This window comes from Lonchura striata, chromosome 4, assembly GCF_046129695.1.
Source record: "Lonchura striata isolate bLonStr1 chromosome 4, bLonStr1.mat, whole genome shotgun sequence".
Lineage (NCBI taxonomy): Eukaryota > Metazoa > Chordata > Aves > Passeriformes > Estrildidae > Lonchura > Lonchura striata.
The window spans coordinates 12038770-12065782 of record NC_134606.1 but is presented as its reverse complement, the minus strand read 5'-3'; the positions used below and the strand labels follow the sequence as shown (position 1 = coordinate 12065782).

The window sequence follows — 27013 nt, the reverse complement described above, 5'->3', positions numbered from 1 at the left end:
GAGCCGCGCTGAGGGGAGCCGCGCCGAGGGGAGCGGAGCGGAGCCGCGCCGCGCTGAGGGGAGCGGAGCCGAGGGGAGCGGAGCCGAGCCGCGCTGAGGGGAGCGGAGCCGAGGGGAGCGGGCCGGGCCGCGCCGCTGTCACACGCCCGTGCCGCATCAGCGCTGGCCCCTCCCCGCCCGCGGCCCAACCGCACCGCATCTGCATGGAGCAAAGTGAAAAATGACACTGCAGGTAATTATTTCAGCTCTTCTGCCGGGGAGATGGACAAGGAGAAGAGCGGAGGGAGGGGGATGAGGGAGAAGAAACTTCAAGGCGACGAAACGCGTTTGCATCGACACGTACTGCACACGAACACGCGGGCACGGTTTTGTGCTAGTCTCGCTGTCATCTGCAGCAAAAGCAACAGTCGTTCAATGTCAGCCTCTATAAATATTACCGAAATTGCCAAATATCTGCCTGTGCTAAAGGATTCGTCCAGAGGCAAGGCAACCATTCTGAAGACATAAAATAACGGTTATTCATCTTTATTACCCCCAGTTTTGTAGATAAATGTAAAATTACAAAGTATTTCAAAACGACCTCTCTGGCATCCCTGTACAGGAAAGAAAAGCTGGACAAAGGGAATGTTTGCAGGTCATTGGTTTTCTTAAACCTGCTGCTCTTTCAGTTCATTATCCCATCACCTTGGAAAAGCAGTGTTGAAATACATACACGCAGAAATATGAAAATAAGCGAAAGAGGAAAATTACTCACTTGCATTATAAAAGAAAGCTTTCTCTTCATTCCAAATGCTTAATGGTTTCTATTCACTTCTATTACAGCAAAATTCTTTCAACTGATCAGACAAGCAGTTTCCTCTAGCTTTCGATATCTATTCAAGAAACCACAAACTGTTTGCTGCAGAAAGTATGTATTCAGAAAAGGTAAGCACCACTGAAGTTTAAATATTTGAAAAGCAAACAAATGGCTGTATATCAAAACCACCACTACAGCATGATAAGGGAGTCCACAACCACAAAACCAATAAAGGAGAGAGAATCTTGTTCTTTAGGCCCTGGAATTGAAGATGGAAAGTCCAATTCAGTTGTCAGCATTACTACAGTATTTTGTGTAACACTGAATCAATTTTTATCTTTTTTTTTTGTATTTTTTTTCTTTCTTTCTAATGAATTATGACATATAGTTCTTGAAGTAAAATTTAAGTACCCTGCTATTCCTATAAACTGGCATGTGACTTTGAAAAAAGTAGAGGACTACACAAAAGCCTGCTCAGGGGTAAACATCATATTTCAGGATTAAGCAAGGCTGGTCAGGAAAGAAGAATAGCAACAGAATTACCTTCTTTTTCTCGGTAATAAAGCAAAATAAAACAGAACCATCTCCAGACTAAAAAGTAAATATATATTTTTATATTTGTATATATAAAAAGTAAAACCTTCAGATTTGAGCAAGTGGGAAAATAAGAGAAGTTACTCTGTACTTGCACCTGTACAGAACACATTTTACAATACTAGAAATGTTATTTCTGCATGGAGAACATCAGTCACTACTGTTGTGGTACCCAGAGGTCGCCAGTATCTGCTCTATCGTGTTCAGAAAATAGGAAGGAAGCTTTGCAAATGCTGATATTTAGTTTGGACAAAATAGTTCTAATCTATGTGATGGAGCTGGTTTATTTTTCCTTTCCCTGACACATTATGTTCTTACCTTGGATTTGTTTTTCCAAAGACAAAAGAGTCTATGAGCACTGTACACAAAATCCAACTCTGCCTTGGCAAAGAGTACAACAAACAGGCAGTTTACTCTCAAACCATTTAACACAACAGTTACATCAGTCTGGGTCAAGCAGGCAACTCCCTTCAGCATCTGCGCAAACTGCCTGGCCTTACTGTCTGTCCAGATCCCTTTTGAAAGTCTTCCTGCCCTCTAGCAAATCAGAAACTCTACTGAGACCAGCTGCCACCTAGCTATAACTCCATTTACCACACTCCCTGGGCTCAGCCATCCAGCCAGTTTTTACCCAGCAAAGAACACACCCATCCAAGCAAAGAGCTGCCAGTTTATCCAGGAGAATGTTGTGGCAAACTGTCAAAGGCTTTACTAAAGGTCATGTAAGCAACATCCACAGCCTTTCCCTCACGCACCAAGAATGTCACTTCACCAGAGAATGAGATGAACTGGGCCAAGCAGGACCTGCCTTTCATGAACCTGGGCTGGATGGGTGTGATCCCCTGTCTTGTATGTGCTGCCTGATGTTGCTCAGTACAATCTGCCCCATGACCTTCCTTGGCACTGAGGTCAGGCTGACAGGCCTCTAGTTCCCTGGACCCTCCTTCCAACCCACCTGATAGATGGGCTTCACATTTGCTGACCTCCAGTCAATGGGGACCCACTCCTCCCTGTTACCCAGGGCTGCTGGTAAAGGATGGAAGGTGCCTCAGTGAGCATCTCACCAGCTCCCTCAGTCCCCTCAGCTGGATCCCATCCAGCCCATAGATCTGTGTGTGTGTCAGTGGTGTAGCAGGTCACTGATTATTTCCCCTTGGATTCTGCTCCTCATCCTTGTCTTTCAGCTCAAGGGACTGGGTACCCAAGAACAATTGGCCTTACTGTTAAAGTCTGTGGCAAAGAAGGCATTAAGTACTTCATTCATTTCCTTGTTCTTTGTCACTATTGTTTCCCCCTGCATCAGTATGGAATGGAGGTTCTCCTTAGCCTTCCTTTGCCCCTGACATATTACAGAGCATGGATTCCCTTGTGAAGGTAACACTGAGAAGCCTCCTCCTATTACTGTAATGACTCCTGAAACTGAAAGAAATGTCACCCTGCTGGGCATTTGATTCCAAAAATCAACCAGCACATTTGAGTCAAAATGCACAGGAACAACTTCTATCTTCAAATGTAAATGTGAAATGAAAAAAGGCAGCAGTTCATTCCAGCAGAAAATGAACAAATGTTCACATTTACACATGTAAATGTGAAAGAGAAAGAGAATCGTATGGAAAAACTTATTACTGAAAATAAATAGATAATACATTATGCAAATGATGAGTACAATCTCAAAGAAGTCACACTGACAGTCTGTAAAAAAAACTAATGGAACCATTTTCTTTGTAAATACCTCTACATTTATGTGACCAAGATGGTTGAGAGAATTCTGGCCTTCTTGTAAACTGATCTTCATGTAAACTCACCAATAACTGTCCTTTATTTGTCCTCAATCAGCTCAAACATTACAATTTCTATGGTCTGTTATTTAGAACCTACACTGGTTGTTTTTTAGGTGTAATTTAAGCAGTTAGAGGTCTTTTCATTTTTCCTAGGAACAAAGTAGACATTTTTTAGTGAAGTCAAAATTGCAACTCCCACCCAGAGATAATTTTCTCCACTCACCATTAGAGAGGTTCATGGACAACTTCCTTAGGCATCACTTTTGGGTCAAATCACACTTACCTTGTTCTTCTTATTTTTAAGTTAAAAACAATCTCAGAAGGAGGAATGGAATGAGGAGGAAGCCTTTAACAAAAACCCTAGACAATATTCCCAGTGTGCATGCTAATGCCTTCCCTTAGATTATGAGCCAAATCCTTACTGTGTGGCAAATATTAGCACTCCACTGACTTAAGTAGGTCAGTTCACATGAGAAAGATTAGCAAAACTCTGCTCTAAATTTGTAGCACAATGCAGATTTGTGAGCCAACATTTACAGATAACTAGCTGTGCCATTTTAAAATGCTACTTATTATCAATCCCACCTATAACCTACATAATTTGATCTGGTCAAATACCCAGGGAGAAGGTGGTGAGGAAGGAAGCTTTAATCAAAAGTGTATCAGTTATTTGGACTTTCATAATGGTTCACAATCCAACTCATAAAACAAACCTCTAATTGAGCTGAATATAGTACAAACAGAAAAATAAAAGTGTGTCCTATCTTAAAGAATTTATAAGTAAACTATAAAATAGACGTGCTACATACAGAGCAGCAGTGACATTTAGGTAAACAGTCAGTAAGGAGGATGAAGTCCTGGTTTAGAGTTTCTTCAAAAGAAGGTGATTAGAGACTGTGCAGAGAAGCAATAAACTGGATTTGAGAGGTTGAAAAATAACTGCATAACAAGAATAAAACAAGCTTAGACATAAAAGAAGGAGAACTGGCCAGCAGGTCAAGGAGGAAAGTAAAAGGCAAGAGCAGGCATGACACAGATGCCAATACAGACTGGGGGCGTCAGTAAAAGAAGAGGTTAAAAGGAGCAAAACAAACAAAAATGAATCTGTGCCAGGAGGAGAAAAATCTCATAGGACAGGGAAAGAAAATATTTAAAGAGAGGAATAACCTGCATTTCCCTTTGTCAGAGTTTTGGGCAGAAGAATCAAGAGAAGAGGGAAGGGGTGAGGTAGAAGGGAAAAACAAACCAAAAAATCACTCAACCAACCAATCAAAAAAAAAAAAAAAAAAAAAAAAAAAAAAAAGAAAGACAGAAATGGAATCAAAAATTTATGATACAAATGGAACTGAGAATGGAAGGATTGGAAACAGTGTAGTCTAACAGTAAAGAATAGAGGAAGATGAGAATAAATCTTTGGCTGAATGACTGTTGATCACGTTTGCTCATCACATTTCCAGCAAGAAGCTCTGCAGCAGAAGAGAGGGAGGAATAAGGCATTAGAAGGCAGTTTGTCTTGAAGGTTACTGTGTAATCCTGTTTATAAACATCTGTCAAATATGGCCACCCTGTTTTGCTCCTGCAGAACATTTATATTCTTCTCTTTAACATTTTTCCTAAAGAGCCTCTATTTATCTTTGGCAGACACTAAGAGCACAACCTTTAATAATTAAAACTCTTAATATCTGAAATAGAACATCATCAGGTACTCCAAGTCTCCATTTTACCTCTGAATTACTCCATTATAGCCCCAAATTCATCACTCCATCTGAATTAGAATAATTAAGCTTGAACTGCAATTGAAAAAAATAGTGGTGGAATACTTAAATATTTTTTTGTCTAACAGTGGCTTTAAATGAAATGAAACTATTTTCAATTGGCACAAAATTTTTCCTATTTGTAAAGAATGAGATTTAAAGAATGTGATGGAAAAAAACCCATAGAAGTTGCACAAATTTCACCAAAAGCAGACTATATTCAATATTACCTTAATGTTTGTGACATCAGAGGAAGGTTTTAAGTGCTTTGACAGCATTTGCTTCTAACCATATCCTACTATCAGCAAACAGTGCAAAATAGTGCAAAGTTTCTTCAAATAAAATAAGGTAACACATACAATTAGTCAGCCACAGAAAAAATACAAAAAAATATTTAGCCAACCCTTGAGAATCACAGCTCATTGAATCTGAATTTGCTTACCAACAAAAGATGTTTGTAAGAGAGATATTGTCTCCCTTTAACATATATACAGAGATTCAAAATGCCCTGCTACTGACTTCTCCAGTTATGCTATTGGCAAATTAGTTTTGCTGTTCATTTGTTTATTCATAATGTCCACAAAAATAAGATTATACAGTAGAGTTATACTTGTGTTCAAAATACTTTGATTTAAAAGGACAAAGCAACAAGAAATTAAAATGTGATAAAAAGCTATTGCCCTAGTCTTCCTCCAGCTCTACTCAGCTTGACAGAGAAGGACTCGGAGCTTTCAGCCAAATTCACAAAACAGCAAATTCACTCCCCTGAGTTTGTGTAGTTTTCCTTCTCAAGTCCTTCTGAAGTCCTTTTTGTATTTATTTAATAGCCAATACAACATACATTATATTTACTACTATGCAGTTCCTTTTTTATTATTTCTAACAGCTAAACAAAAGCAAATATATACTGCCAAAAGCTAACATAAAAAGCAATAGAAGAAAAATCATATCAATCACAGCTCTCAAGTAAAAATTGATTTTGTTTCTTTTAACACCTCATAAGTAATCATTTAGAATCTTTACATTTACAGCATTTAATTCATATTTTGCTACAGTCTTCAGTCACATTTAATATTTATTTAAAATTATGATGCAGCCCAACAATTTTGAAAAAAACTAATGGTTGCTATCACAATTGGAAAAATATGTCATTATTCAAAAAGGGGAAATTTCTTCAACACACTAGCTTTTGCTGTGTTAAATCTAAAAATAACACCTGCCCAGAAGAAGTAATTTCGTTTTAGCCTACATACTCCAGACACAGAGTAAAACTAATGCCTCCCAGCAGCTGGTGATTCTGGAAAGCAAGCAATTAAAAGTTATCATTGAGTAACTTAAATTACAGAAGCCAATTTCTGTCAATGTCTTTCACTCTCTCTGTTCAGGTGAACGTTGCATAAGGATCCTGGGCTGAGTCAGAGCCACTTGAAGGTTTGCAGAAAGCCAGAGCATGGGATGAGCTGAATAGACACCACACTCAGTTTCTCCCAGAGGAGCCAGCAGTTTTGCTCTTATTTTTCTGTGATGTGCTGATGTTCTGTGAGTGCTGAAATTCAACAATATGAAGAGCTCTGGGCCTGATTTAATGATTTTTATGACCTGAGAGAATGCAGTTACAATATTTGGACATAAGGAGCTTGCAAGAAGGCTGCCTGCCAAACAGATTTCCTTAACTATGACAGTCCTGTGCCCCCCAGGATGCCCCTCTGCTCCTCTCTGGGGCCACTGCATCATTCTGGCTGCAACGGAGGTTTCCCCATCCTACCACAGCAGCTGCACACCACAGCCCTCTCTGTGCTCCACAGTGATATGTTAATCCAGTCTGGCAACCTGCACTGGGCACTGCTTTCAGGTGTTTGCTACGAAAAAGGGAGAATTTGCAAACATAAACACTTACCTACCTGCAGCCAAAGAGCTGGAGCTGTGCTACAAACAGCAACTGCACCTTTGCCTGGTCCTTCTGTGGTTTAAAATCACATCTAAAAAAATCCTGCAACCTACCAGCTAGTGAGCTCAAGGAAGCAGGTAACAAGAGCATGAACAAATTCCAGGTATGAGTTCTGCACACTCAAGAGGCAAATTTTAATTTGGCAAATTTCAGAATACTGTAACAGATTTCAGTGGGATCTAGGTTTAGCAAGAGATGGAAAGCAAGGCTGCAAAATCATAGGGGAAGGAAAAGCAGAAGGAACACACAAGATGCCTAAAGGACATGCTGGAAGTTTTCCCAGAACTTACTAGTTTGGAGGTTAAGCCTATTCAATGACTACAGAAGGAATGGAAAGAGTGGTCTAAGGAAAAAGCACAGGATGAAGAATAAAGACCAAGCACTAATGCTATCTGTGAGGCTTTAGCCACATCATTTATCTTCATTATTCTTTTTCCCTCTTCCACTGCCTTGCCTATTTAAACCAAAAATTACAAGAGCATAAACACTGTTATCTCTATTGAAGTCATCACATGGAGACTGATGCAGGACCCTTGGGCAATGCTGATACTTATGAGACACTGCTCCTAGCTAAAGCTCATCTGTTTCTAAAACAAGCTTCTGTGTCCTCTAAAACACAAGGCAGATTATTTACTCCACTGCAAACACTACAGTAAAAGAAAAAAAAAAAAAAAAACAGAGGAGAATGGTTCAAGATGAGTTTCACATAGAAAATCTCTCAATGACAGGGCCTGTCACTGTGCCAAGTGAGCCAGGATCCCTGGTGGACAAAGGAATACAGAGCTTGAGGAAGAAAGTAGGCTTGGGGACAAGTGTTGAAACAAATGGTTCCAAGACCTCTAACTTTCAATACAGGTTACTCTTCTCCCAAGTTTCTCAAATTGAAATGCTAATACAAATATATTCCAAACAAGAAATATTATGTTAGGTTTGGTATCATTGTATTGCATGCTGGAGAAAACTTACTACTAGTTTTGCTAGTTTAGATTAGTTCTAGAAATACTTTATACAGGTATTAATTACGTCAACTACAGCATCACTTGCATATTACCCCATACCTAATGTATGAGACAGCATATACTTTGTTACTGCTGTCTGGTGACTGGGTCACTTTCTAAAGGCATGCCCTATGACAGTATCCTCTCTCCAAATTATCCTACAACTTCAGTAAAGCTCACTACCATATTCTGCTGTGCAGGGGAGAAAAGCTCTTTCAATTTACGTCTCTACATGCAAGCCTTTAAAATCATGTGGCATATACTTTATTCAAACTAAAATTTTTTATGTTACAGCCTTTCTTGCTCACAAAAAGCAGAAAATCAACCCACACTACTAAAAAATTATGAATTTGTAAAGTAGATCCAAAGAAGGATAGTTAAAGTTCTCCTGGAAAGGGCTGGAAATCATGAAGGAAATGTTTCAGTGGCTGTTCATGATGAACAGATCACAGGCATCAGAGCACACAGCGCCAGAGGCTGCTGGTGGGGCTGCCACAACAGTGGAGCTTCAGGACAGAGCTGTGTGCTGCCTCCCCAGCAAGTCACCCAGCACACTGCCAGAAGTGCTCTCCAGACAAGACCTATCACTGCACAGCCAGCCAAGGCTGCAATTACAAAACTAACTTCATACCCCAAGACAAGATGACCCACATCCCAAATAACTTCTGTAGATGTCAGGCTCTGGAGTGGGACATAAAGCCTGCTGAGACTGAAAAGCTTGGAAAGAAATGAAATAAGAACCTACACATATATACATGCAAAATAATTATAAAGTTGTCACTTGAGGGCACATGATCAATCCAAAGAAATGTCGCTGAGAACACAGATCAGAAAGGGGCCTGATAAAGGAATTTATAGCACGGATACAGGCACTGTGAGAACTTCATTACACTGTGTAGACACATTTGTGTGCATATTTATCCAAGAAAGAAACTGGGAAGAGAGGGAGAAAAGCAAGTGAGAACAGTTTCAAACCCATGCTAAGGGTCATATTCCTCCTTCCTCAATAGCAATGGACCAAAACACACATTTCAGCAGTACCCCAGTGTGGCATCTGGGTGGTCAGGCTACTACACAGTCACACCACAGAGAAAGGAAAACACTTTCTAAGACAGCATTCTTAAAAGATTAAGCCAATAAGATACAGAAATCTTGAGTGATGGAGCTTGAACAACTTCAACAGAAAAAAAAAAAAGAAGATCCAGGGGAAAGAGATCACACAAAATCAAGTGAGGAAATATCATAAAACATCAGAAGCTAACTGAGAATTTGTAACAACTCTAAAATATTTGTTAGGAGCTATAGTGAAAGGACAAGGAGTAATCGCAGATGCAATTTGGTGCAATTGAAAAGGGTGCCAATTGAAAGAGGAGAAATTTAGGTCAGATATTACAAAGAAATTTTTACTGTGAGGGTGGTTAAGCATTGGAACAGGTTTCCCAGGGAGACTGTCACTGGCCCATCCCTGGCAGTGTTGAAGGCCAGGTTGGATAAGGCCTTGAGCAGCCTAGTCTAGTGGGAGGTGTCCCTGCCCATGGCAGGAGGGGTTGGGATTATGATCTGTGAGGCCCATTCCAACCCCTTAACATTCTATGATTCTATGATTTTTTCAGGCAGAAAAAAAAAATAAAAATCAAATCAAACTAGCAGATTATATTCACACTCACATTAAAATGCAAATCACAGAAACTCTTCATAACATTTTGCTAATTCAGACCTCAAGATATTTCAGGTAATATTAATTCAGGAACAATTCCTGCCCATGGCAAGTCTATGAAACAAAATCAACAGGATCATTTATTACTGGTTTTGAATTCTAGGCACAGTCATACAAAGATGTCAGTTTGAAAGGGACTTAGCCCAAAAAAACTATGTTATTCACAGGACTGCAGAATAATGACATGGCATCTGACAGGGCATTCAACTTGACTCCTTCCTTTCACCAGTGTAACTAATTAATTCAGATAGGTATAATGCAAGCAGCTTTTTCTCCAGCATTGTCTTACACCACAAAGAGTAGCTGCATATTTCTATGTACTCCAATAACTAAGGTGACATGAAAATCCAGCCATCTGAAGCACCTGCAGATCCTGGGCCACAGAGACAAGCAAAAAAGCAAAACAAAAAGCTGTTCTAGAAAAGGATACAATGCTAGATTTTTTTTCCCTTGTACATAATATTTACTGCAATATTGCTAAAACAGCCTCAAGAGAGAGGAAAAAAACTAGCTGTGTCAATATAAACAATGATTTTGCTATTAGCCTTTACCCAGATAATCCAAATATGTAAACTACTTTAGCATCAGATGTACAGTAACAAATGCTGCACCTGCTGTACAGCTGAGATTTCTGAAATAATACTTAGTTGGCAAAAAAAAAGCTAAAAATAAATTCAAGCTGTTTAAAATGGGAAAAAAAAAAACACCAACCCGCAGGAAACAAATACATAAGCACTCAATGGTGTGAGAAAAAAAAGTAATTTGTATGCAGAAATGTAGAAAGAAAGATGGTTCTGAATGACATTAAAAGTTCACAAGACACATTAAACCCAGAATTTTGAGGAGTATGAAATCCCATACTACATTGAAGTAAACAGCAAGTGCACCTAAAGGTTCTGTTCCACTTCTGGCCACCTTCATACCAACAAGAGCAATCAAAATTCAGAAAAACAGAACAAATTGCAGAGGTGATCTGACATTGGAATTTGAGAATTCCAAAGTAAACAATGACTGAGAAGACTCCTGTAGGAATCAGCTGAAAGGAATGGAAGCACAAACATCAAATGAAATAATTTTTATTTTGGCTCAAGGGAGAGTACAAGTGGAAAGCTATTAATTGATTTTGCAACCTAATGAAGGACTAAGCACATACAAATTAAGTCCTGCAATGAAAACAACCGTGGTGCCTGGCCCCAAGGAGAATTTGGAAATGTGGGGTAAAGTGCTTTGACTACCCAGTGTGGAAACCTCCCACTCGAGGGAGCTCCCTAGAACCAGCTCCCAGGAACACCAAACACAAATGTTCAACCATTCATTGCAGAGCTCAGAGATCTCAATTAAGGTCACATAGGAGACATGCTTGCTGATATACGATCTAGACCCTGAGCAGGAATATAGCCCAAATAGGTGGTAACACTGAGTATAATTCCCTGAAAAAAAATGGAAGACAGTCCTACCTTATTATATAATTGTGTGCTGCTAAGTTATATGGGAACTACAGTATCATTCCCTTTAGTTCAAGAGAGAGAAAAAAAAAAAAAAAAAAAAAAAAACTGTGTATGGCCATTTACCGTATTTCCTGCTTAAATTGCCCCAAGCATTAATAAAAAATGTATTACTTGTTTACTTGTAAAACCAGAAACTATCCCAAGCAAAATGAACACATCTGTGTCTTTGTGATGGAGATGCTCATCGTGGCTAGGATCTGAAATTTTTGAGCCAAACCTGAGGTCAGATTCAAGATTTTACACTGACAATTACTTTATGTAACAGAAAAACAGTCACCTGAACAGGATCTGGAACCACAACTGCATGCAACAGTGTGTAAGAGAAAATTCAACTTGGCAAAGGGGAAAACTGGAGCCCTCACTAAACAGAGGCCAATAACCTGTTGTTGGAGAAGAAAGATCTGCTAAGCAAAACCAAGACCCAGTGCCTCAAGAACCACTTAAAAAAAAAAAGAAGGGGTGTCGCCACTTAATAGTGCAACTTTTGCTGAACTCTGCAAAATTATATTTAACCTTACTTACAGCTAGACAGGGATTAACACAGTTGCTGAGCAAGCATAAATGCTAGGCCTTAGCACATCTGTAGTCTGTAAGAGAATGAACTAATTTCCACTAATGAACTGCTGAGCCAGCACAAGGCAAAGACCAAACCATGGGAAATGTAATGTAATAATGGTATGGTTAAGACAATTATAAATCAAAGAAAAGAGAATGATGTTTCTAAGTTTCACGGAGCAACTACCTGGGGAGGCATGAAGAAGGCATCTATGAGACACAATACCTGAGGGCACAGTGACCAGGTATGTGAGGACAGAACAGAAGCAGTAAAACAAATGAGTAGTCTGGGAAAGCAGGGAAGTGAGCTGTAGTTATGGCAGTTTGGCAGGAATAAAAGCAAATTCAAAAGTCAACATGGTGGGCATAGCAGAAGAGGATAAACACTGCAGACCCCATCAGCAAAAGCTGACCTTTTGTAGAGACATCAAGTTTTTTCAGAGAAAATACTTGATACACCAGGAGGTGTATCCTTTAATCCCTCATGCCATGAATGCACGCTGTCAGAGAGGGGGTTGGTGTATCTTATGGGGTGGGAGGGCATAAACACCTTGAAATAATGGTGTCTACAATAATCACAAAATTACAGTCACAGAATGGTTAAGGTTGGCAGGGAGCACTGGAGGTCACCTGGTCTAACCTTCCAACTCAAGCAGGGTCCCCAAAAGCACACTACTTGGGATTGCATCCAAACAGCTTTTGAGGACCTCCAGAGAAGATGAAATTCCATATGCTAATGACTATAGGCTGTTCCTCAAACTCACTGTCATTTATGTAATCTCTTTAGTTACAGAATTTCTCCACCAACACCCCCACTGCCATTCTCACCTCATAACCTGCCTCACTGATTGCTGACACTGCTCGTGATCCTGATTTGTTCTGATTATCCCATAGCTAAGTGTCACTGATTTTTAGTTGTCATGGCTTTGCTTTGCCCATAAACATTGTCGACTTGCATAAGATTTTAAATGATCCTATCTCCCTGGAAAATGATTCTTGCTTACCAGACAATACTGCTGCACACCCCTTCCATCAAAGCTAACCCACATTAACACAGTGTCAGAAACATAACAAAAAGGAAATACAGTAGCATTTTCTGTTAGGCTAAATGGATGCATGCAAGAGATACTCTAAGCCTGGCTTGAGTTTTCAAGGTAATTTCTTCGTTTCAGAAACTCAGTGCAGAAATGGGAACAACATGGTAAATTTAGCCATTTCCATGAAGTGGCACCCTATGAGTTTGACTACATGTATCCAAGTGTATTAAAGCATACAGCTAAGCACTGTTTCGTATCAAACCATAAATCTCATCCTCATACCAGTTACAAATTTTACAAATTTTAACATGCAGATATTTCAGGTAATATGATCAAAAAATATTTCAGGTAATATGATCAAAAAAATCTTTCAAATATGATATGGCAGAAACATCTGGCAGTATGCAAGTTGCATAGTTCTATTTAAAGAAATTTAATCTAAAAATTTCCTCAGTAGCACTCTGAGAAGTGTAATTTCTCTAACTCCTTAGGACAGTAATTAAGAGTGGCTTCTTAATTGTTCAATTAATCTATAGTAAACCAGGAAGATTTATCTTTTATTTGTGCTAATAATGGGAGCTTTTCAAATTCACCAGAAAACACATGAATAGACCACAGATTTTATATAGTATCATTTCAAAGGAAGCACAGTAAACAATATATTCTATAATATCACACTGTTACAGGAAAAAATCAAGGAAAAACAAGCAGGTCAACATATTTCAACAACAGTTGAAATAATAACAAAGGAATAAAAGGAGAACCCAAAAAATTGCAATTCTACATTGCATTTAACCCTCCAATTTTCTCTCTGACACTCCAACATCTCCCACACATTTTGTGACTATGGTAAATTTGCCCCAACCTCCACTGTGCAGCTGAGTTGTCCCACAGCTTATCGCTGTGGGCAAACATCAGCACTGCTGGGTGCTGTAAGACAGCTCTGGCCAGCACAGGCAGCAGGGCTGGCTCAGCACTTTGAGACCACCCAGTGCCACATTCCCCGGCACTGAGGGCTCACATGAGCAGCCAGAGGATGAACAGTCACTCTCTTCCCTCCCCTTCCCCAGCTTTGGGTGTTCCTGAACTAGAACATTCTTTCAGCTTCAAGATTGTTTTGCTTGTTTCTCTCTTACCGTACCATCAAAACTCCTGAAAACTTTTACATATAATGAGACATACTTGTTGCCACAGCAATTATTCAAAATTCTGTTCCTGCCACCACCAGTAAAGGTTCTGCTATAACAAGAGCCTAACTCACCTCTACATTTTATGGCTGAGAGCCAGTGCTACTGCATTGCCTATATTCCATTTGGAAAAAAAAATGCAATTAGAATGGATCCATGACAAGCTAGACCCTGACCTTTAGTTTTGACTTTGGCTACCTTTTGTTTGTTTGTGAGGCCCTGTAATTGTTTACACACAATATAAATTGAATCTGTGGCACACGAATTCCAGGCTCTGCAGCCTCTGTAGGTAACCTAGGGTTAGAGGTTAAAGAACATTGACATTTTGACAAATTGCTGTAATTTGAGGAATAATCTGAAATCCTGCTGGGACACAATTGAGCCTGTGAGGGTAGTTGTTAATGATAATAAAAGCTGACACAGTAAAAATGATAAAATTAAAGAGAACACCCAGTAATATAAGTACCTCCAACATATGACATTGATGATCCAGTTAAGGGGGCCAGTAAAAATATCACTGGTGAGTAACTTAATACTCCAATTCCAGTTACAGAATTCTCTACTCAGTTGTGGAAATACTTTTGTCTTTTCTGCTTACAAGCTATCTGTTTCTCATAATTCTCAGAACATGCACTTTTCATAATATCCTCAGTAATGTAAGGTCATAATTTCACTTTCTGATTAGTTTGTGTCTATGTAACAGTAGAAAAAACCTGTATTTTTTATATAGTACACCCATGATACCTTTCTCTGTCTCTCTGACATATCATAAACCAGCTGGCAACATAAAATATAAATTGGCTAGCTGTAAGAACAGATGAATCATTAATTACTTATTCTGTACCAAAATAAGAGAGACCAATTTTACAGTATCAAATTACAAATGTAGATGCTAATTAAAATTATATTTCAAAAAAATCCATTAACTCAATAAGTATTATAAAAGGTTGGGTTGAAAATTATCTTTAAAGGTCATCTAGTACCCCCTACATATATATATATATATATATATATATATATATATATATATATATATATATATATATATATATTACTGTTTTAGAATATTACAATTTCTCAGAATTAAGAAACACCAGTACTGAATTTTGCTCTGGCTTTGATTCTGTATTTTTATTCTATAGCTATACTTATATACTATGGATTACCTCATTCCATTACAAGAATCTTAAGATTTTTATTCTCTCATACTAAATTGTACCTTTTACAGGCCTCACCCTTTTGATTATTCTCAGTTCCGCAGGATAAGGGAATAGTGTCTTCTCACAAATACAACTTACAAGACTTAAACCATATGCTGCTAATGTGAAAAAAATCACAAAAAATCCAAACCTAAAGCTAGCCAGTTTCTGATATTGCTTCCTTCTGACAATATGACCATCTGTGAGTCAAGAGTTTCATGTGAGAAATTGCTTATATGATGAAGGAAAAATACAACAATGGACAAGGTAGACTGACAAAACCTGACAAACCACTTGGATTTGTTTTAGAAGTGCAAGAAGACTGAGATCCATTCTTTGGACTGGATGCTGTGATAAAATCTGTAAGAGTAACACCACTGACACTTGGCTTGCTTCCAAACCTCTTCCAGCTTAATCCCTAAAAAAAACCTCAAACCTGAAGACTGAAAAGTTAAAAAATGCTATGTCTTTATTTACAATTAGCAGCCAACTACCACACTTTGTTATAATATAGAAAATTAATGCAATTGATCTGCCTTTTAATGGCAAAGTGCATTTACAATTACTTCCAGGGGGTTTTTTTACATCACTGAAAGCTATGCATGAGGATCCAAAGCTGCACCTGCAGCCCATGATCTTGACACAGTGGATTTTGAAGGTAACGAATGTTACACAGAATATGTGTGTAACGTATTCTTTTGGCATACTTTTCTGTTCCCTGGCATGTTGGTGTTCAAAGTTTTATATTGCTACATATGAAAACATTCTGAAATTGCTACATTTTTGTAAGCTATTTATATTTTTCTCATATTATCTTATTTCTCATAAGATCTTGTATTTTCTCTACTCCTCTCCATATCCAGCAGCTTCTCACTCACACCTGCCAAAGGGAGCACCAGGGACAGGCCAATCAATTTTCTTCTTTGTAGGATTTTCTTTTGTTGAGGTGGGACCCTTATCTAAGGAAACAGCTTTCAAGAGCCCATCTACAAAACAGAAAGGGGAAATACTGCCCAATCGAAAACAAGGTGCAAATTAGGTTTTCAATCAGGGCACACTATTTAACCACTTCACAACTGATAAGTAAAAACAGTATTAAACCCTTCACTGGTGTGAAACACATTGAAGCAACAGTGCTAAAACAACTTCTTCAAAAGCCAAGGGTCCCTAGGGTAAGTTGATTGATTTGGTCATTTCTTCACCCAAAGTCTGTCACTGATCTCTGTGTTGCTTGGTAGACTTCTGTCAAGCTCTGCAGACTCTTCATAAAGGTCTCCAAATCAAACAGTTTAAAAGTTACATGTAATGAAGTAATATTCAAAGAGGAGTATTTCCCGTCAAATAAGACTTTGAGAAAAACTTCTGTATGTCAATGTTGTAAACATTTGAACAGTAATCGAACACACAACTAGAACTGAGATTGTTCTAAACACTCTTGTGTATGGGAAAGAGTCCTAATCATTTGGTTTGTCAAAAAATGATTTTTTAAAATTTGATTTTAATTTTTGGTATCAGAATTAAATATTCTAAATAGAAATGTATTTTCAAACTGTATTATAACATAGTAACTGTAATTATGCAAAGCTGATGAGTGCTTTGTCCTACTTTTTGCACCAGATGTTTTTTCCAGGCTTTTATCCTTTCTTGATCACAACAAAGCAGCATGATCACAAACATACACCATGGACTGATCTCTTTCCTAATTTCCCAAGGACCTTCACAGATTTCAGAAAGGACTCCCTCTGGAAGCAGGCTGATTTTATAGGAACTTTTGCATGGATTGTGCAAGACTGGGGCCCTTCTTGCTTTGTTCTTGTACAAATGAGCATCCAATTTGGCACACTTGGCACTAACCCCACATTTCTAAAATTCAAGTGTTTTTCTGAGCCCGTGTCCAGCCCAAAGAGAACAAAAGATAGAATAAAACTACAAAAGTTGCATAACTTCTTATTTTGACAGTATAATTTTGAAAATTCTTATACATCATGAATTGTCAAATTTGCAATTTTACTCCCTATAGAAACAACAAACAAAAACTGCACTAAACCCTGAAACACAAACTATGCACAGAATTCAACCACGCTAAAGAAGAATATCTGGTACATAAATGAAATCACTTTTTCCAATATCTTTTTTGTTTAAGAGATGTGGCACTTAGTGCTGTAGTCTAGTTGACAAAGTGAAGTTAGGTCATAGGTTGGACGTGATGATCTCAAATGTACTTTCAAACCTACTTAATTCTGTGATTCTTTGATTCTTTTAGGCAATGAATCACAACTTATGATGGAAGACAGAAAATAAATTCTAGTCAAGTTGCACTTTATTTCTATAGAAACTTACAGAGGAACAAGTCTTAAAAATAATACTAAAAATAGACAACACAAACATGCAATAAAAGGTCTCATATGTATCTTTATATATTTTCTATGGAGATATTAAGCTATCTAAAGGAGCAGCTGAGCTTTACCATATGAACAGATTCTCTCAAATCAAGTCTTCCCAGCTTCCAAATACATTTCCAGATACTAGTGATTAGAGAACTATCTATATTGAAGAAAATAGATAATAATATAACTTATACAAATAAATATATGTCCATCATGATGACAAAATTAAAAAATAAAATCTAGTTTAAAGCTTGTTTAATTGCAGAAGCAACAGCTGAATGTATCTAGTAGTTTTCAAAGACAATTTAGGAAGAACAATGGAAACCTCTTTTTTAGTAAGAGTGCTTAGGTATTCTAGTATTCATTGCAAAGATGAAGATAAATTTAGATTTTATAACTAACTCATAACACATTTGAACAGGGATTTAGAGCTTCCCCTGGGAAATTCAATAATGGAAAAGAAGCCAGAGCAAAACATGACATGGTTGCACAGCTATAAAATGTTAACAGCTAAACAGAAGAACAAAAGTTCTTTTCCCTTCTTAAAGCAAGCACCATAATTTAAGCAAATCACTGCCTCTAGTTTTCACAGTAAGTCTAAGGACTCATAGCCTTGGGAGCAGCCTCTGCAATTATTAATGTCAGTAGCACACTTTGCATTAAGACATTTTACAGGGCAAAAAATGCAGAAATTAATATTAAATAAAGATAAAACATGAATTAATATAGCAAGGACAGACAGGACACTGACCTTACTAACACTATTTATATAACACCTTTAACTTAGTATATTTAGAATACACTATTTTATCTATAAAACACTTGCTTCAAAGCAGCTACACTTTTGGAAGATTATGGAGAATTCATTAGAACAGCAGCATCAACATTAAACACTATATGGAATGCTATCTTGCAGTAGCATTTAAACTAGGTCTATAAAATCACACATTACATAACTGGACATATTGTAGAAAAGTTTGAGCATTTACTACATGCACAGATTTGGGAGCTGGTTTTTATGTCACATCAACTAAATAACAGCTATAGTAATTTTACTTGGAAATGCTGTCGGAGGGAGAAAGCAGAAAGAACAGACCCTCATTTAACTGTCATGACTAAAAATACTTTTATGCAATTTTTAAATTGACAGCCCAATTAGAGGTGTATTTCTCACTTTCATATCATGTTGTTGAGGCCTTTTTTTCTAATTTTTAAAAATACACTAAACTTTACTCAGGACTACAGGACATGACCCATTTTGAAGATGCACCTTGCTTTCTACTGAAAATGTGTATTATCTAATACAATACAAATAGGTCAATGCTTTTGTTCTAGTTCTTTTTGTTACAGCTAAAATCAGTACAGACTAAAATTAATGCACACAGCAGATAAAGAAAATAGAAGTTATTACCATAGCAATACTCAAGAGATACGATTAGGTCAAAAAACTGGAGGGAAAAGACCAGAAGCATCACTTCAAAATCAATAAGCATTATGAAAAGATGAGTTTAGCAAAAACAATTCTGTATTAAGCAAATAACCACTATGCAAAGAAAGGAAGAGGTGTTCAGCAAAGGTTCAAAAATACATAACAGTAATTCACATCACCATAGTATTATCAAAGTATAAGATGTTATTCCAGCAAGCTTTGCAATTTTAAGCAGAAAATAACTTCAGCAGAAAATCAGTAACTTAAGTTCATAAAATTTCAGTAACAGAAAGGTAACGGGTTGATGAAGCAGTTTATACTTAAATCTGCAAGTGTAACTCAAATGCTATTTCCTTCTGAAGTTACAACATATAAGGCACAAAGAGTTTTTCATCATATTTATGATGCAGCACAAGTCTAAGAGCAAAGTTTTTGCCACAATTCCCAGTTTTCTTGTAGTCACAACTGTCGGGGAAAAAAAAATCAAAAATCAACAATTGCAATTAGAAGCCAGAATTCCTGGTGCTACAATTGGTATAATGTAGAAAGCTAGACAGGGATGGCAAAAGCCATGGGATGTCCTTTCTGTTCCTCATGGAAATTCCTCTTGTTTCTAGTGCTGGTCCATTCTCCCTCCTACCTTCTTCCACACTTACTCCGCTCTGGACACAAACCCTCTGTTTTAAAGAGCCAAAGTATCAAACATATAAATTAACATTATAAAACCTCTTTACTGCCTTATAGTTTTATGCAAAATCATGCAAAAAAAAAAAAAAAAAAAAAAAGAAAATACCAATACCACCACTTGAATACGACCCATATGTGCCAATTATTTAATATGCACTGCATAGGTTACATTCTCATTCCACAGCCATCTTTTATTTGTGTCTTTCAGAAGATCAGCCCTAAGGGACAAGGGTACAATATTTGTATGCTTAGCAGCAACATTTGTGCACCATCATTTTCTTACATAATACTGCTTGGTATGACAAAGTTTCCAGCTCTGTAAAAGACAATGTCAACAAGATGTAGATTCAGAAACTGTCATTTACAGCAGTTTCTTTTTTAAACAGCTGTTGTTCAGTTTACAAAAATGAGACTGAATATATTTGAGCATGAAGAAGAGTGAATAGTCAACAAACACTTGCAAAAGCAAATATTATTTGGAACTGCAAATAAGAGCATCAAATTAGCCGTATGTGCTCAAAGATCCCTGTATCTCAGTATCCTGACAGGAACAGCAGTCTCAGGAGGAATATAAAGAATAGGGACAGCACAGAAAAGCCTTTCCTGGGCTCTAGAAATTTGTAGGTCAGGGACTTCCTCAGAATACAGCTTTTGGATTTCTGCCAGTCTCTCCCAGATCTTTCTTCCATGAATGTATCCAATTGTTCTTGAGCATATGGAAACTATGGATGTCCCCGTGGCAGGAAGATTCCACACAATGTTGTGTGTCAGGGCATTTTTAACAGTGTACAGGGATACTTCTGCATGAGCAATTATAGTCCAACTTCCATATATTTTAATCAGAAAATAGAAAATCTGGGGTTGCATTTTTTTGAAATTAAATGCTTTCTAATTAGAGTATATCAGAGTGTAATGCAGTCCTGTTTAAATGCAAGATCAGTTAGGGCTTTCAAGCCTAAATATTAGCATGTTGCAACTTTGGGTAAGAAATGGCAGCATTCAGAACAGCTGCTGGCTACTAACCAGAACAGTCTGCCTCATACAGAACCATGATATGACTAGCAGCATCTTTCTACTGTGCCTGTGGACCAGAAATGGAGACAGTCTAGTGTCCTATTCCAGTTAAAGCTGTTCACTGCTGTGAACAAGCACCTTTCAGATCAGCTCATTTCACATCCACATTGCACAACACCTGGCTTGTAACTCTTCTGGGCCTCAAGATGCAGGGACTGCTGTTCTGTTGGGTTTGGTTTGTTTTTTTTCAGTTCAAAATGCTTAAAATTATGAGAAAGCTGTGTTGCACAACCCCAGAATCAGAGCATGATGCCACAGGCACATGCATAGAAGCAGGTCAGGTTAGGGCACACAAAGACACAAGTACTGCTGGGGCAGAGCTCAAGCACAGCCAAGGCTGGCATGGTTCACATCTACACTGCCCAGAGCAGATCCTGAATACACTGCACCTCTTGTGCCTGGGTTTTCTCTTGAAGGGAACTACTTCAAAAGGAAGTGCAGGAGCTAAATTATCACATCAAGTGAGTAAAGTGTGGGGTCAAGCCAAGCTGGCACCATGGAGACACTGTGGCTTTGTCTACATCGATGAGCTAGAGGCAGAGCATGGGGCTGGGTGCTGGCATGCAATTTATGTCCCATTAAGCTGTTACAACAGCTCCCTGAATAGCTTTTGTCTGTGTCAGCTAGTGCTCTCCTGCAGTGTCTGGGAATGGATTGAGAACAGCAAAGGCCAAGGACCATACCAGTGGGTAGTTCAGATGTATCATGCAACCTTGCTCTGGAGAGGAAAAACATTTAGCCATTAAGATGTAAATTTTTATGTTTCTTGGCTTTAGCGCCAAAGAAATCCTGGTCCCTTTTATTTACTAGCACTGTCTCTTTACCAAATTCCATCTGCATTCCTAGCTCAGCATCACCTAGGTGCTCAAGGTAAGATCATATCCCTTCCAACACCTTCCTTCCTTTCACAGAAGTAAGGTGAAAGCATACACATAGTTTGGTAATAGCTTAGTTAAAAATAAACTCAAGACCTTCACTGTCTATACTAGGTTAATGAATTAATTATACTAGGAAACCCCCCTCCCCCCCCCCATTATGTTTCAGTAGAGAGCACTGTAAAATTCTGCTTTGTCTGGCTTTGAACTCCTGCCCTAAGACACCTCTCAAACTCAGGACACATTTTATTGTACATAAAATAGGCAACAAGTAAAAACCAAGACTTTAATACCTTTCCTTATACATAGATAGCCAGAAAACTAAGTTTTCAGTAGTTGCAAGGATCTTGAGAGTACAGGCCCATTAAGGAAAATGCTGTAGCTAATAGAAAGCAGGTTTGGTTCCCCAGTGACAACAAAATTGTAGTAAAGAATGGAACCAACACTACTACTTACTGTTAATCAAAAATATCCTGTTTTAAATAAGACTGAATCAGTTATCAGTAAATCAGTGAATAAGCAGTCTCTAGATATTAAAGGAACTTTACAATCCAGGCAAGTCCATATAGAATTTGCTCTTAATTAAATAAAAAATCCTCACTGCTTTTAAATTCATCCCTAACCTCTGGTTGGTTGTTTTGCTTATTTGATTGTTATTATTTTTCTCATTTTGCCATGGCACTGCCCAAAGGCTTGCTCAGATTCATGTTTGAACTTACATTTTCTGAAGCATAAATAACATTTGCATTAGCATTTACAGTCACATTCAAAAACAGTCATATTCAAAAATCATAATAAAAGACATAGAAAAAAGATCAAAAAAAGATAGACCAAAGAATTCAAACAGGCTCAGTATCCTGGAAGAATGTCACACGGGATACTAATCTTGGATTTAGATCAATGCAATGTATCAAAATAATACAAAAAATATACTGGGTGATTAATCTTTGAAGGATACCATATTATTGAGCAACTTTCTCATAACACAGTGGAGAAATATAAATATGTTTTCAATTCTTGTGTTTTAGCACATGCAAAAGGCCAACATGAGACCCCTTCCAGAAGAGAAATTACCTGTGGGCTATCTGAAACCAAATCCTATATAGTTTCAGAAAACAACCACCAAATTCAAGTCTGAAAATATAGGCCTGTAAAACTTTAGAACAGAAAAACTTGATAAAGAAGTATCTTTACTTTGAAAAATTAATGTCTTTCAGCACACTTTATTTTGAATTTATTATAAATGTTCAAGAGAAAAGGAGGCAGGAATAGAAGTGAAAAATTAAAACAGTTGAAAAGTAGCACAAGTATTCATAAAGAAATATGGAGGCATTCACACCCAGATCTGGACCTGACTGTTGAACAACAACAGTATTTGAGAGCTGATAACTGTTATGTAATCTGGAAAATTCACAGATTCAGACCAGCTGTTGACTGAACCAGTTTGCACATCACACACAAACCATCTGAAGAGTGGGTATCTTTCAACCCATCCACAGCAGAAAAGCCAGAGACTGAAAGGGTAAGCAGAGTGATTAGGCATGTAAACTGTCCAGACCTCCAGGAACACAGCCATGTATCTAGTCATGTCTACTAAGGGAATCTGTACTGTTTTAAGTCACAACTATTCTGGGCAACCTGCTAAATGTAACCTCTTCTCAGGTAAACCATTTTCCAGAATTATTTCCCCCACTATAACCCATAGGTTGAGGTAGGTAGAGTGGCAATGGATAGTTGCAAACTCCTGCAAAAAGCTTTAATTGGAGTCTGTTATCTGAGGTGAACTCCTATCCAGCATAAAAAAGTAGTGGTAAAAGTAGCAGTGAACAAGGTAGGAAGATATTGAACTCTATTACTGAAGATGAAAATCTCCTCTAGTATTACAGAGGGGAAACAAAATCACAAAGAGCTCTGTTTTGTTATGCAAGACAACAGACTAGCACCTTTCCCTTATTGTTTTTTTAATGGTATCTACAAAACTTCCACCACTGTTGTTTATATACATATACAACTTTCAGGGATGTTTTTATTTTAACCATTTATCAAAACTGAAGTTCATTAACAAATACTTTCCAAGATCTCTCCTCTGTACCAAGTATTGTGCAGACATTTACTATTGACTTTAACCATTTGGTACTGATCTTTTCAGCAGGAAGAGCTATGGGGAGCTGCAAGAAGAAGGAGAGAAATGGCTGAAGAAAGATAGAATCAGGGGTGAAAAAAAAGATGATGGAGATGTAAAAGACATGAATTACAATTCCAGATATGCAATTTACTAAAAAAACTTTTAAAATAAAAGCTCGCACAGATAAAGAAAACAATAATATAAATTTCACCCAGTGGAAACACTGCAGCTTGGTTCTACAAGTGTAAGAATGACACAATTGGAATAAAATTAATCACTTCCTAATTTATTCCTGAAGGCTGAAATTGAGGCTGAGTAAGTTCATTTAAAAATGAGCAATGACAACAAAATGTTTCTGCAGAAAAACCCTCATTTCCTTTAATGCACCCTGCCCAGGACCTCCACAAAGAACAAGAGCACGTGAAACATGAAGGCCTCTGGTTTCAGTTTGTCTGCCAGTGTTGCTGAAATAAATAGAGTAGGGTTCCATTCTCATCAGCCTCAACTCGCCATTAGAGAGATTTGTACGTCCATGCACAGGGTGAGCAATGAACATTTGTTTCCAGTCAGGAAGCTCAGCTCCTCAGTTCGGGCTTGTCTTTAGCAATCTCAGGAGTTCCCCCTCTCCCACCAGCACCACTCCTTACAGCTGATGGCACCAATTCCTGGGCTGATGCTTACAGTAAAAGCACTGAACATGGCTTCTCTCCAAAACAGCAAGAGGGAAGATTATAAAGTCATAATTTCTGATTGTCTCATAAAATAACTGTCCAGGCATCCTATGCTCCATCTGGTCTGTGGTTATCAATCTGTGCTATGCCACCTCACAGCAAGGACTCAGGCTGTGAGGGAGGTGCCATGTCAGATGAAAACAGACAGACTGGCTCCCCACCTGCACAGGGCAGTAAGACTGAAACTGTGCTGCTAATGCTTTTGTAAACTTCTTTGAAGAGAGATAACTACATCTGAACTAAAAGGATGAAAATAAATGCAATTTCAGTTACTTAAAATAACTTCAGAATATTTAGAAGTTATATTCCTTGCAAGATTAATTTGAATTACATCAGATTATTTCGTTGTTCTGATTATATCCTCACTCAATCTGGTGAAGCCAGATCATGTAACACTAGTTCTCACCATTTCATATTGCACCCAGCTTTCAAACGTTGCACACCAACATTTTTGTTTTAAAAATACTTTTTGTGACTCAGTAGGTCTCATGTTGCCTTGGTTAAATTCTTCATGCTTCTTTTCAGCTGGCACAGTGGAGACATAGCTGCTGCTTGTTTCATTATACAGGCTGAAGCCCTGCAGCCTGGGCTTTTGTTTTGTAATCACCAAATCCGGAGAATGAGTGGACAGATTTCATTATAAATATTAGAAAAATACTTTAATTTGTGCTTTCAAAGCTAAATAGGCCATAAAAAATAAAGACCCCAGTTAGTCCCCATTTCCTCCAGAACCTTCTAATTAATTTTCCATAATAAAAGGAAGGTTACAGATAGGGTAATTGGCAAAAACTTTTCTTCTGAAAGACAGAGTAGTCTATTATGCCCACAGAAAACACACCTTGCATGACCCCTTATGAAGTAAATAAAAAAGAAGATATCTATGAGCAACCAATATTTCCTTTTAATTGGAGTTTTCTATGCAATACTGCCTTGCTCATCTTAGTTTTGTGTTTTTAAGCTTCTGAAAACATCAAGCCCTCTAATAAACAATATAGAATCTAGTCTGCATTTGCCTGAGCTCTGAATTTCAGTGTTTTCATCCAGGCATTGCAGCTCATTCATAGCAACACTCACATATTGTTTTGGTTTTTTCCAGAGAGTCAAACCTAAGCCCTCGGGAAAAAAAAAAAAAAAAAAAAAAAAAAATCTTATTACAACTTTAAAAATCTTGGGAAAGAGGATTCTGAAAACTAGCTGAACTATATGTATCTAATATCTGTAATGGGTACACATGTGGGAGACACTTCTTAAAAGAGGAAGCTTCCTAAAGGGGAACAAGAGACTGGAAAATGTGGCTAACCATGGCCAACATTCTTCTGATTCTGTAAAGATCAGTGGAAGAAAGATACAGACTCTGAGTTTCAGAGATTCCAAGATTCCAAGCCCCAGGTGACTGGGCCTGACCTCCTGAACACAGCACACAATTCCGGACTGAAGAAACTAAACCGGGCAGGCTGGCAGGTTAACATGTCCCTTCAGCTTCCAGTGTCCTTACACGGCTCTTCCATTCAATCTTTCTAACAAATTGCTTTTCTGCCCCCACTTACTTGAAGAAACAAACTACCCATCATTCACTTTCCAATTACGAAATACTTTTGTTGTTGTTTTGCTATTAAAATTGTCAAAGATCAGCAATGTTTAGACTCATCTCTGTATCAGCTTAGGCACCAGTTCTACTGAAGCTACTTGATAGAGAGCCCCTCATTTTTCATATTTTATGCCCTATCATCACATTTAGTTCCATTTTCCAAAACTAAAATTCTTGCCCATCCACACTGATTCAAATATTTTATTGGGGGTTTTTTTGGCCATTTTAAGGAGCTGTGGCTAACCTTGTCTTATTCAGTCAGGCTATTTCTTGAAATCAAATACGTCTGCTAAAATATAATCTCATTCTTTTAAAGTTCTATGTCAACTTCTTTCATCCATAAATTGTGCAAACCTCTTTATTTTCATATAAATAAATAAAAATTCATTTTAAAATATCGTTTTGCTATGTTCGTCCTCAAGGCCAGGACACTTAGCTGCTAGGTCCGTAAGGATAACAACTTAATTTATTGCCTTGCAAGTAGTTCCAAAAAGCCTTTCATACAGACAATAAAAAATTATGCAAGCAACTTCAACAAAAGAATTTATGATCTTTTCCCATCTGTGAGGGAAAAGGTTTCAGGCAGATAAGGATAATTTGAACATCATCTTATTTATACAGGTTTTTTTAATCTTTGTAACAGTGCAGGCTGAATTTACATATTGCCAAAAAATCAAATAAGTTTACAGGATTGTGTGTTGTTATAAAATATTTAAAGAAGCAGGCTGAACTTTAAATGCATTATCAGGGAAACATCTTTAGATCCCAACCAAAAGCCATCCTCAAATTCTAAAACCTCCACACTCTTGAGGCCTCTAGAACACCACTGAGAACTCCAATGAGTGATGAAAAGCTGAAACACCTGAAATCTATATAATGGTGACTTTTAGCACTGGTACTTTATTAGTGCCTAGTGATTCATGTTGCAGACCAGAGCCTTGTGTGCTAGGCACCACACAAAAGCAGCTCTGTAAATTCTCCATCAATTTATCCTCTAAACTCCTCAGGATGATACTCCAGTCCAGTTCAGTCACTATTGCTGA

The 27013-nt window shown here is 37.8% G+C and overlaps 1 protein-coding gene and 1 long non-coding RNA gene across 4 annotated transcripts in view; one reads left to right on the top strand and one right to left on the bottom strand.

Moving 5' to 3' along the window:
• PPP2R2C (protein phosphatase 2 regulatory subunit Bgamma) overlaps nucleotides 1-27013 on the bottom strand; it is a 191698-nt gene that overhangs the window by 134594 nt on the left and 30091 nt on the right. The gene's annotated exons all lie outside the window — the stretch shown is intronic.
• On the top strand, nucleotides 39-26367 carry LOC110481900 (uncharacterized). Its single transcript, XR_013339871.1, has 3 exons — nucleotides 39-232; nucleotides 823-924; nucleotides 6311-26367. It is a non-coding gene; the product is annotated as an uncharacterized LOC110481900 (long non-coding RNA).